Raw genomic sequence first — 12731 nt, 5'->3', positions numbered from 1 at the left:
GTCTGAGTACTGCCACAAATGTTGGGATCCTCACTGGGTGCAGATGGGATGACCTTGCATGAGTTATTGTCTAGAGGTCCTTTAAGTTCATCCCACAGGTATATGGGGGGTGGCTGACTAGGCATTGCTACCTTATTTTTTTCACACAGAGTTCTCTCTCCCTAAGTCATCAACCATTGTCTGCGAGACAGGGACCTGGAGTGTCAGGCTCTTATCACTCAGATTCACTATGATAATCTGCACAGGATTCTGAGAAGGGGGTATCTTTCCCATATCTGAACGCATAAGAGCGGCACGGCACACCAACTCTAGCCAAAGGAAAGACATGTACAGCACTGCTGCCATAACAAAGCAAATTCCTAGCACCTCAGCTGTTGATGGCATTTTGCAGGAGGTTTCCCTACATTAGACAAATAGATAGTGGTGTATCAGGCTGTAAGTATGCCCTGTGCTTAGTGGGGGACTTCCTTGACTCATTAGGTCAAGGCCATATGCCCACACGGTGTCTCCGGAGCGTCACCTCTCTTGAGTGAGGGAAGATGACTTGGTTCCGAATTCTGGGAAGATCAGTCCCTTATGTGAATTCGCCAGGTGAACTGAAAGTAAAAGGAGTAGCCAAGAAGTGATGTACGCTTCTGGGCAGTGTGTGCCTACCCTGAGGTCACTTAGACTGAGGCCAAGGACAAGGAAAGGGGCATAGAAGGGGGTTCTGTGCTCACCCTCACAGAACCAAACAGCACACAAAACACCAAGGCGCCTACTTGCCGAAATCCAGGGGGGACCTCACCGAGTCCAACACACTGTCTTTCTCTCAGTCATGTTGGCGCACCAGATGTTGCAGTGAATTCGTTTCTGAGAGGAGCAGCGTGGTGGGGGCAAGAAGCACGGAGTCACCACACAGACCCCGGGAGTCGGGTGAAAGCAGGCTTGAGGTGTGCAGCCTGCAGACTCATTTATTTCAGTTGGTACAACATCTTATATGGCCAAGACCAGCCAATCTGGTCAAGGGGTGGTCTATGCCCCAACCAATCACAGCCTGTTGCCAGGCAGTTTCCAAAGCCATCCAATCACAGCCTGTTGCCAGGCAGTTTCCAAAGCCATCCAATCACGGCCTGTTGCCAGGCAGTTTCCAAAGCCATTCCTGAGTAACTTACACTCACTTGCCAGTGGCTACCTTCGCATGGCCTTCTCATTCCACCACATTTCTCCCTTTTTATTTTTGAGCAACGGAAGGCATGATTCTTGGCCATACCATTGTTGACTCCGTTTCCATGTGGTCTCCATACGCAGCTGTGCCTGTCTTAGGTTGTCCCCCAGGGGATCTTACTCGTCATTGACTAACAGTGAGTGCAGTGGCGGATGGCCCAAGTCCTTCGGCCCTGCACCCCATGGGAGACCAGGAGAAGCACCTGGCTCCTGCCATTGGATCAGCGTGGTGCACCAGTCGCAGCTGCCATTGGAGGGTGAACCAACGGCAAAAGGAAGACCTTTCTCTCTGTTTCTCTCTCTCTCACTGTCCACTCTGCCTGTCAAAAAAAAAAAAAAAAAAAAAAAAAGAACTGGCACCCATATGGGATGCTGGCCCTTCAGGCTGGGGCTTTAACCCACTGCATCACAGCACCAGCCCCAATATAAATAATACTAATTACACTGAGTTACACCTTTTGGAAAAGTTTAAAAAAACAAATTCATTAGGATTCATTAGAATCAACAAACTAATTTTGACACTATGAGGTATATCAAGGTTTTGGAACAAAGTAAATTGCTGCATGGTTTGGAATGTTAGCAGTCACTTTGAAAAGAATTTGGCCATATTTAATAAAGTTGATGATGCACCGTCTGGGCCATTTCAGTCTGCAGTGTATACAAAGAAGCTCCCCTCGGCCAGGTACACCAAGACTTGTAAACAAGGATGATTATCACAGTTCAGTTAATAATACATACCAGAAGCATTTGTGAGACTGCTAGCCATCTACCACAACCTGCTGCCACCTTCCAAAGTTACGGGAATCTAGGACAAATGGCCAGAATACATTTCCCAGCTGTGCCCCTATTCTGCTCCTCTGTAGTAGTGAAGCAATGAGCTAACATCCCTCCTTGCAGAATGTGAATGGAAGTGATGTGTATCACTGGCAGGCTAGAGCCTTTAAGGGTGAGTGTGCACCTCCTTGCTTTTGTTTCCCTTCATCTGGCTAGATGCAGAGGAAAATGGCTCACAAGAGTGCAGGGACCCAAACACTTGGGCCATTTTCTGCTGCTTTTTTTAGACCATTAGCAAGGAGCTAGATCAAAGTAGAGAAGCTGGAATTCTAACCAGCACACATATGGGATGCCAACATTGCAGGCAATGATTTTACCTGCTAAGCAACAATGCTGGCCCCAAAAATCAATGGTCATTTTTAAAACAAGAAAATGGCACCATTTAATTACTCTTTTTCCAAAATATGAAAGTACCATCACAAAAAGCAAAGAGTAAATAAATTACAGTATCTAGGAAATTATGTAGGAGATGCCTTATTAATCTAATTAAACAGGAAGTGAAAGGAGTGTATTATTAAATGTAAAATATGAAGTTTCAAATTATAAGTTGAATGTACACAAATGTGTTTCAAATATTTTTAGTTGTACCTAAATTTGTACAATATAACATGCAGAAGTGACATTTAGATTCTTTTAGATAGTAAAAATAAAAATAGATGGTAAAAATAACAGCTAATATTTACTCTATACTAAACAATATTTCTAACACTTTATGGTTTCAGGAAAAAATTGGATTGCTTCTATTATCTTAACTTTAAAGCAAATTTTAAATGAAACTGAAGCCTAAAGAAACTAAGTAACTTGGTTCCCAAGAACATTAAATCATAATTGGTGAAGTCCTGGACTAGGCATGATCTGACTGAAAGCTGCTTATTTTCCAAATTCAATGTTCTGTGTAGTTCCTATATCCTTTAAAAGGATCCTAACAGCAAACTAGACTTTCTGATAAAACCAGTATTATTGCTGCAGATGAGCATTTCTCCAAGCCAAATATTCTATTACCATCTGGAACAGAGTTTGATGATACCAAGTTGATTAAAGTGTGCTGAAAATGTCAAGCATAACATTGTATATTAGTGGATATTCTATCCTCTAACTCTACTGGAGCTCTTAATAAATACAGCCAAAAAATAAAAGATTGACATTTCAGTAAACATATTGTCGGGAATCTTCAGGATACTATTAAAAACCCAACATTTGGGTTCTAAACACGACCAAAAGAGATCCTCACCACGACACATTGTAATTAAACTCACCACAGTGAAACATAAAGAAAAGATCCTAAAATATGCAAGAGAGAAATGTCAGATTACTCTCAGAGAATCTCCAATTAGATTCACAGATGACTTCTCATCAGAAACCCTACAAGATAGGGGAATGGCGAGATATAGCCCAGGTACTAAGAGAGAACAACTGCCAGCCCAGAATACTATATCCTGCAAAGCTATCATTTGTGAATGAAGGTGAAATAAAGACCTTTCATAGCAAACAGAAATTGAAAGAATTTGTCGCTACTCGTCCAGCCCTACAAAAGATGCTTAAAGATGTGTTACACACAGAAACACAGAAACACGGTCATCAATATGAAAGAAGGTAAAGGAAGGAAACCTCACAGCAAAAGATCACAGGGAATTCAAAGCATATATTAGAACATATCTTTGGCAAATGGCAGGGCAAAGTGACCACTTATCATTAGTCACATTGAACATTAATGGCCTGAACTGTCCAGTTAAAAGACACCGATTGGCTGATTGGCTCAAGGAACAAAACCCATCTATTTGCTGCTTACAAGAAACACATCTTTCCAACAAAGATGCATACAGACTGAAAGTGAAAGGCTGGAAAAAGATATACCATGCCAACAGAAATGAAAAAGGAGCAGGCATAGCCATCTTAATATCGGACAACATAAACTTTACCACAAAAACTGTTAAGAGAGACTAAGAGGGACACTATATAATGATTAAGGGATCAATTCAACAGGAAGATATAACAATTATCAATGTATATGCACCTAACTACAGGGCACCGGTTTATTTAAAAGATTTGTTAAGGGACTTAAAGGGAGACTTAGACCCCAATACAATACTACTGTGGGACTTCAATACTCCACTCTCAGAAATAGACAGATCAATAGGACAGAAGATCAACAAGGAGACAGTTGATTTAAATGACACTATAGCACAAATGGATCTAACAGATATCTACAGAACATTCAATCCTACAGCTAAAGATTTCACATTCTTCTCAGCAGTACATGGAACCTTCTCTAGGATTGACCACATACTAGGCCATAAAGGAAGTCTCAGCAAATTCAGAGGAATTAGAATCATACCATGCAGCTTCTCAGACCATAAAGGAATGAAGTTGGAAATTAGCAACTCAGGAATCCCTAGAGCATATGCAAACACATGGAGATTGAACAACATGCTCCTGAATGAACAATGGGTCATAGAAGAAATTAAACGAGAAATCAAAAATTTTCTGGAAGTAAATGAGGATAACAGCACAACATACAAAAACTTAAGGGACGCAGCAAAAGCAGTGTTAAGAGGAAAGATTATATCAATAGGTACCTATATCAAGAAATTGGAGAGGCACCAAATAGATGAGCTTTCAACTCATCTCAAGGATCTAGAAAATCTGCAGCAAACCAGACCCAAATCTAGTAGGAGAAGAGAAATAATTAAAATCAGAGAAGAAATCAACAGGAATGAATCAAAAAAAAAAAACATTACAACAAATCAGCCAAACGAGGAGCTGGTTTTTTGAAAAAATAAACAAAATTGACACCCCATTGACCCAGCTAACTAAAAAAAGAAGAGAAAAGACAAAAATCAATAAAATCAGAGATGAAAAAGGAAATGTAACAACAGACACCACAGAAATCAAAAGAATCATCAGAAATTACTACAAGGACTTGTATGCCAGCAAACAAGGAAACCTATCAGAAATGGATAGATTCCTGGACACATCCAACCTACCTAAATTGAACCAGGAAGACATAGAAAACCTAAATAGACCCATAACTGAGACAGAAATTGAAACAGTAATAAAGGTCCTCCCAACAAAGAAAAGCCCAGGATCAGAAGGATTCACTGCTGAATTCTACCAGACATTTAAAGAAGAACTAACTCCAATTCTTCTCAAACTATTCAGAACAATTGTAAAAGAGGGAGTCCTCCCAAATTCTTTCTATGAACCCAGCATCACCTTAATTCCTAAGCCGGAAAAAGATGCAGCACTGAAAGAGAATTACAGACCAATATCCCTGATGAACATAGATGCAAAAATCCTCAATAAAACTCGCCAATAGAATGGAACAACACATCAGAAAGATCAACCACCCAGACCAAGTGGGATTTATCCCTGGTATGCAGGGATGGTTCAATGTGCACAAATCAATCATTATGATACACCATATTAACAGACCATATGATTATTACAATAGATGCCGAGAAAAACCATATGATTATTGCAATAGATGCCGAGAAATCATTTGATAAAATACAACACCCTTTCATGATGAAAACTATAAGCGTACTGGGTATGGGAGGAACATTCCTCAATACAATCAAAGCAATCTATGAAAAACCCACAGCCAACATCCTATTGAATGGGGAAAAGTTGGAAGCATTTCCACTGAGATCTGGTACCAGACAGGGATGCCCACTCACCACTGCTATTCAATATAGTTCTGGAGGTTTTAGCCAGAGCTATTAGGCAAGAAAAAGAAATTAAAGGGATACAAATGGGGAAGGAAGAATTCAAACTATCCCTCTTTGCAGATGATATGATTCTTTATTTAGGGGATCCAAAGACCTCTACTAAGAGACTATTGGAACTCATAGAAGATTTTGGCAAAGTAGCAGGGTATAAAATCAATGCACAAAAATCAACAGCCTTTGTATACACAGGCAATGCCACGGCTGAGGAAGAACTTCTAAGATCAATCCCATTCACAATAGCTACAAAAACAATCAAATACCTTGGAATAAACTTAACCAAGGACGTTAAGGATCTCTATGATGAAAATTACAAAACCTTAAAGAAAGAAATAGAAGAGGATACCAAAAAATGGAAAAATCTTCCATGCTCATGGATTGGAAGAATCAATATAACCAAAATATCCATTCTCCCAAAAGAAATTTATACATTCAATGCAATACCAATCAAGATACCGAAGACCTTCTTCTCAGATCTGGAAAAAATGGTGCTGAAATTTATATGGAGACACAAGAGACCTCGAATAGCTAAAGCAATCTTGTACAACAAAAACAAAGCTGGAGGCATCTCAATACCACATTTCAAAACATACTACAGGGCAGTTGTAATCAAAACAGCATGGTACTGGTACAGAAACAGATGGATAGACCAATGGAACAGAATTGAAACACCAGAAATCAATCCATACATCTACAGCCAACTCATATTTGATCAAGGGTCCAAAACCAATCCCTGGAGTAAGGACAGTCTATTCAACAAGTGATGCTGGGAAAATTGGATTTCCACATGCAGAAGCATGAAGCAAGACCCCTACCTTACACCTTACACAAAAATCCACTCAACATGGATTAAAGACCTAAATCTAAGAATTGACACCATCAATTATTAGAGAACATTGGAAAAAACCCTGAAAGATATAGTTACTGTCAATGACTTCTTGGAAAACACCCAGAAGCACAGGCAGTCAAAGCCAAAATTAACATTTGGGATTGCATCAAATTGAGAAGTTTCTATACTGCAAAAGAAACAGTCAGGAAAGTGAAGAGACAACCGACAGAATGGGAAAATATATTTGCAAACTATGCAACTGATAAAGGGTTGATAACCAGAATCTACAAAGAAATCAAGGAACTCCACAAGATCAAAACAAACAACCCACTTAAGAGATGAGCCAAGGACCTCAATAGACATTTTTCAAAAGAGGAAATCCAAAGGGCCAACAGACACATGAAAAAATGTTCAAGATCACTAGCAATCAGGGAAATGCAAATGAAAACCACAGTGAGGTCCACCTCACCCCAGTTAGAATGGCTCACATTCAGAAATCTACCAACAATAGATGCTGGAGACGATGTGGGGAAAAAGGGACACTAACCCAGTGTTGGTGGGAATGCAAGCTGGTCAAGCCACTATGGAAGTCAGTCTGGAGATTCCTCAGAAATCTGAATATAACCCTACCATTCAACCCAGCCATCCCACTCCTTGGAATTTACCCAAAGGAAATTAAATGGGCAAACAAAAAAGCAGTCTGCACATTAATGTTTATTGCAGCTCAATTCACAATAGCTAAGACCTGGAACCAACCCAAATGCCCATCAACAGTAGACTGGATAAAGAAATTATGGAACATGTACTCTATTGAATACTATACAGCAGTCAAAAACAATGAAACCCGGTCATTTGCAACAAGATGGAGGAATTTGGAAAACCTCATGCTCAGTAAATTGAGCCAGTCCCAAAGGGACAAATATCATATGTTCTCCCGGATTGGCAACAAATAACTGAGCACCAAAGGGGAAACTTGTTGAAATGAAATGGACACTATGAGAAACAGTGACTTGATCAGCTCTTGTCCTGACGGTTGATGTACAATGTAATACTTTATGCATTTTAGTATTTTTTTTGTTCTAGTACCATTGGTTGAACTCTGTAATTAACACACAATTATTTTTAGGTGTTTAAATTTTAACTGAAAAGTGATCCCTGTTAGGAATTTGGAAAACATTATGTAGAGTGAAATAAGCCAATCCCAAAGGGACAAATACCACTTGTTCTCCTTGATAGGTGACTAACTGAGCACCAAAAAGGAAACCTGTTAAAGTGAAATGAACACTATGAGAAATGGTGACTTGATCAGCCCTCACCCTGACTGTTCATGAGCAGCTTAATATGTTATCCCTCTTAGTATTTTGTTTGTTTGTTCTCCTTAATACTTTTGGTTGAATACTGTAATCAATACACAATTCTTCTTAAGTGCTGAAACTTAACTGAAAAGTGATTGCTGTTAAATATAAGAGTGGGAATAAGAGAGGGAAGAGATGTGCAATTCGGGACATGCTCAAGCTGACTTACCTCAAATGGTAGAGTTAGAAACATACCAGGGGATTCCAATTCAATCCCATCGAGGTGGCATGTACCAATGCCATCTCACTAGTCCCAGTGATCAATTTCTGTTCACAATGGATCATAATGATAGGACGAAGAGCCAAAGGGATCACATAAACAAGAATGCTGTCTGCAAATACTAGCTGATAAAATAAAAAAGGGAGAGAATGATCCTACATGGGAAGTGAGATACACAGCAGACCCATAGAATGGCAAATGTCCTAACACCACTCTGTCCTCATAATCAGCCCTTAAGGCATGCGGATCTGGCTGAAATGCCCATGAGAGTATTTCAGGCATGGAAAGCCAAGACACTCTGGGGGAAAAAAAAGCCTAAATGAAAGATCTCCGCGAGTGAGATCCCAGTGGAAAGAATGGGTCATCAAAGAAGGAGGTACCTTTCTCTGAAGGGAGGAGAGAACTTCCACTTTGACCATGGCCTTGTCTAAATATGATCAGAGTCAGTGAACTCAGGGGGCTTCCATAGCCTTGGCAGCTCATGACAAGAGCCTAGGGTGATTACTGATGCCATAAACAAGAGTGTCAATTTGTTAAGTCAACAACAGGAGTCACTGTGCACTTACTCCTCATGTAGAATCTTTGTCCTTAGTGTGCTATACATTGATATTTAATGCTATATTAGTACTCAAACAGTATTTTTCACTTTATGTTTCTGTGTGGGAGCAAACTGTTGAAATCTTTACTTAATGTACGCTAAACTGACCTTCTGTATATAAAGAGATTCCAAAAGGTGCACAAAAAAATGCCAAATTACTTTCAGAGGATCTCCAATTATACTTACAATGGACTTCTCATAAGAATCCCTACAGGCAAGGAGTGCAAGACATAGTCTAAGTCTTAATACAACATTGTCAACCCAGAATACTGTATCCTGCAAAGCTCTCATTTAAGAATGACAATGAAATAAAGACCATTTGTAACAGGAGTAGGAAGAATTTTCAGTCACAAAGTGGCATTACAAAAGATGTTTTAAATGAAGTGCTACACTAAGAAACACAGAAAGATAGTCATCATGATAAAAGAATGAGAAGGGCTGGCACTGTGTTATAGCAGATAATGCTACCACCTACAGCACCAGCATCCCTTATGCGCACTGATTCAAGTCCTGACTGCTGCACTTCTGATACAACTCCCTGCTAATGTGCCTGGAAAAGCACCTGAAGAGGGCTCAGGTTCTTGGGCCCCTGCACCCATATGGGAGACCTAAAATAAGCTCCAGACTCCTGGTTTCAGATTGGCCCAGCTCCAGCCATTGCAGCCAATTTGGGAGTATGCCAGTGGATTGAAGACCTCTCTCTCTCTGGCCTCTGACTCTGGCTCTATGTAACTCGGCCTTTCAAACAAATAAATAATCTTTCAAAAATCTGAAAGCAAAAAAAAAAATACTCGAGCAAAAGTACCAAAGAAATCCAAAGTAAACAATAGGAAAATTTATGAAACAATGACAGGACAAAGTCATTACTTATCAACAGTCACTTTGAATGTAAATGGCCTCAACTCTCCAGTTAAAAGGTACAGACTGGCTGAATGGATTAAAAACAAAACCAATCTGCTTGCTGCCTACAAGAAACATCTCACCAACAACGATGCATGCAGACTGAAAGTAAAAGGATGAGAAAAGATATTCTATGCCAATGGAACACAAAAAAGGACAGATGTAGCAATGCTAATAGCAAAGGAAAGAGACTTTAAACAAAAACTACTAAAAGAGACAAAGAATGGCACTATATAATGATTAAGGGATCAATTCAACAGGAAGACGTAAATATAAATAAATGTATATGCACAGATGCTTAGGGTCCTGTGTGAATTTTCTGATGGATTATAAGATGTGACTTCTTGCCAAAGGCTTTTCCAGTCATTACATTCATAAGGTTTCTCCCCTGTGTGAATTCTCTGATGTTTGATGATTACTGACTCCAGCCAAAGGCTTTACAGGGTTCATTACATTCTTAAGGTTTCTCCCCTATGTGAATTCTCTGATGGATTATGAGATGTGACGTCTGGCCAAAGGCTTTGCCACAGTCATTACATTCATAAGGTTATTCCCCTGTGTGAATTCTCTGATGGATTATGAGTTGTGACTTACAGCTGTAGGCTGTGTCACAGTCACTACATTCATAAGGTTTCTCTCCTGTGTGAATTTTCTGATGGATTATGAGCTGTGACTTATAGCCAAAGGATTTTCCACAGTCATTGCATTCATGAGGTTTCTCCCCTGTGTGAATCTTCTGATGTTTGATGACGTCAGACTTTTAGCCGTAGGCTTTGCCACAGTCATTACATTCATAAGGTTTCTCCCCTGTGTGAATTCTCTGATGGATTATGAGATGTGACTTTTGGCCAAAGGCTTTTTCACATTCCTTGCATTCATAAGGTTTCTCCCCTGTGTGAATTCTCTGATGGATTATGAGATGTGACTTACAGGTGAAGGCTTTTCCACATTCCTTGCATTCATAAGGTTTCTCCCCTGTGTGAATTCTCTGATGTTTGATGAGGTCAGACTTACAGCCGAAGGCTTTGCCACAGTCATTACATTCATAAGGTTTCTCTCCTGTGTGAATTCTCTGATGCTTGATGAGGTCAGACTTACAGCCGTAGGCTTTGCCACAGTCATTACATTCGTAAGGTTTCTCCCCTGTGTGAATCCTCTGATGCTTGATGAGGTCAGACTTATAGCCGTAGGCTTTGCCACAGTCATTACATTCATAAGGTTTCTCCCCTGTGTGAATCCTCTGATGTCTAGTGATTGTTGACTTCTTGCCAAAGGCTTTTCCACATTCCTTGCATTCATAAGGTTTCTCCCCTGTGTGAACTCTCTGATGGGTTATGAGTTGTGACTTAGAGCCAAAGACTTTTCCGCAGTCATTACATTCATGAGGTTTCTCCGTGGTGTGAATTTTCCAATGTTTGATTAGGTCTGTCTTCAAGCCACAGGCTTTTCCACAGTCATTACATTCATGAGGTTTCTCACCTTTGTGGATTCCCTTATGTTTGATGAGCTGTGACTTGCACAGAAAGGCTTTTCCACAGCCATTGCATTCATAAGGTTTCTCTCCTGTGTGAATTCTCTGATGCACTACAAGCTGTGACTTCTTTCCAAAGGCTTTTCTACAGTCTTTACAATCATGAGGTTTATCCTCTGTATGAATTCTTTGCTGTGTTATGAGGTATGATTTCTGGAAAATGGTTTTTTGGAACTCATTACATTCATGAGGTTTCTTCTTTGTGTGAATTTTCTGATGTCTAATGAGATCTAACTTCTGGTACGTGGTTTCTCCACATTCATTACACGCATGGGAGATCCTACAAGGCTGACATGCATAAGGTTTTTTCTCTGTATGTTGTCTCTGATCTATTGGAAGATCTGATTTGTAAATGAGAGGTTCCACATACCCCATATCTTCATAGAGTTTCTCTCCTGTGTTGATTTGTTGGTGCTTACTGAGGTTAGTATTTTTATGAAGAGTTTCTTCTATTTGAGTTGTCTTTCCAACAGTAATTTTTGACTTATTACAGGGGTCTCCCATATGGACCGTGCAAAATCTAAAGAATATCTTCTTCCTTTTGAAGTCTTTCCCCTGTCCACTATATTCAAATGAAGGCTTCACAGTCTGAATCTTGTGATCCTCACTAAGATGCTCACAGCACTGGACAGAGTTCCCAGGTACCTTAGCGGCATCAAGCTTCTCTCCAGCTTGCAGCTCATCAGGCCCACCATGGGGATGCACATTGTGACATACATTGCATTCAATTCCAGACTTTTGGCTTCAGACTAGTCAGACCTAAATTTCACAGGCATTAGGGGAGTGAGCTAATAAACAATCTCTGTCTCTCCTCCTCTTATTGTCATTCTAGTCTTTAGCATTGATGAGACAACTATAAGATTTTAAAGAATGGACAAATATTTAATAAATATATTCCCCCATTGCCTAGCAACCAGTTTTTTCCTGTACTTTTTCAACCATAAATATTGGAATGTTTTACTGGATCATTTACTTACAGGTGAAGAAGAGTGAAATGTGTCTGTACTCTAAACAGGATCACGTTTAAGGAACAAGATTTGAATTTATGGTTGTCTCATGTTCAGTCTTCCCAGGTAAACAGCATTTGTGGGATTTTGCAAATGAGAAACTTTTATTTGCACTCTATGACAGCTTCCCCATATTCCTAAGGAAATCTAACATCTTCAGCTTCTCAGAACTACAGCAGTTACAGAAATATAGCAATGTGCCACCCCACCACTTTCTGACAGCCCAGAGTGTGTTTACTTTCTTTGAAAAGTATTTTCTAGCTCATTCTGAAATCATGAGCCCTAGTTATATCCCCTCAGGTTTTTTCTATAAACATTTTTTTGTGTGATAATTTGAGTTTCTGGAGGCTTTTGATCAGCTGTCTCTTATTTTCAAAGAAATTTTCATTTCCTATGCCTTTGTTATCTTTATTGTTTATTTGAGACAGAATTCATGCTTCTAACTTTTAAACAAATCTGAGACATTCAACATGAAACCATGAAGTTACTTGACCTTGGGATTCAGAATCTCAAGACTTTCTTGGTG

The 12731-nt window shown here is 39.7% G+C and overlaps 1 pseudogene; it reads right to left on the bottom strand.

The window, feature by feature from the left end:
* Nucleotides 1-9625: 9625 nt before the first annotated feature.
* Nucleotides 9626-11702, bottom strand: LOC138843362 (zinc finger protein 420-like; annotated as a pseudogene).
* Nucleotides 11703-12731: the final 1029 nt, after the last annotated feature.

The sequence above is a fragment of the Oryctolagus cuniculus genome, chromosome 8 (genome assembly GCF_964237555.1).
Source record: "Oryctolagus cuniculus chromosome 8, mOryCun1.1, whole genome shotgun sequence".
Lineage (NCBI taxonomy): Eukaryota > Metazoa > Chordata > Mammalia > Lagomorpha > Leporidae > Oryctolagus > Oryctolagus cuniculus.
This window is presented reverse-complemented; position numbering and strand designations above follow the sequence as displayed.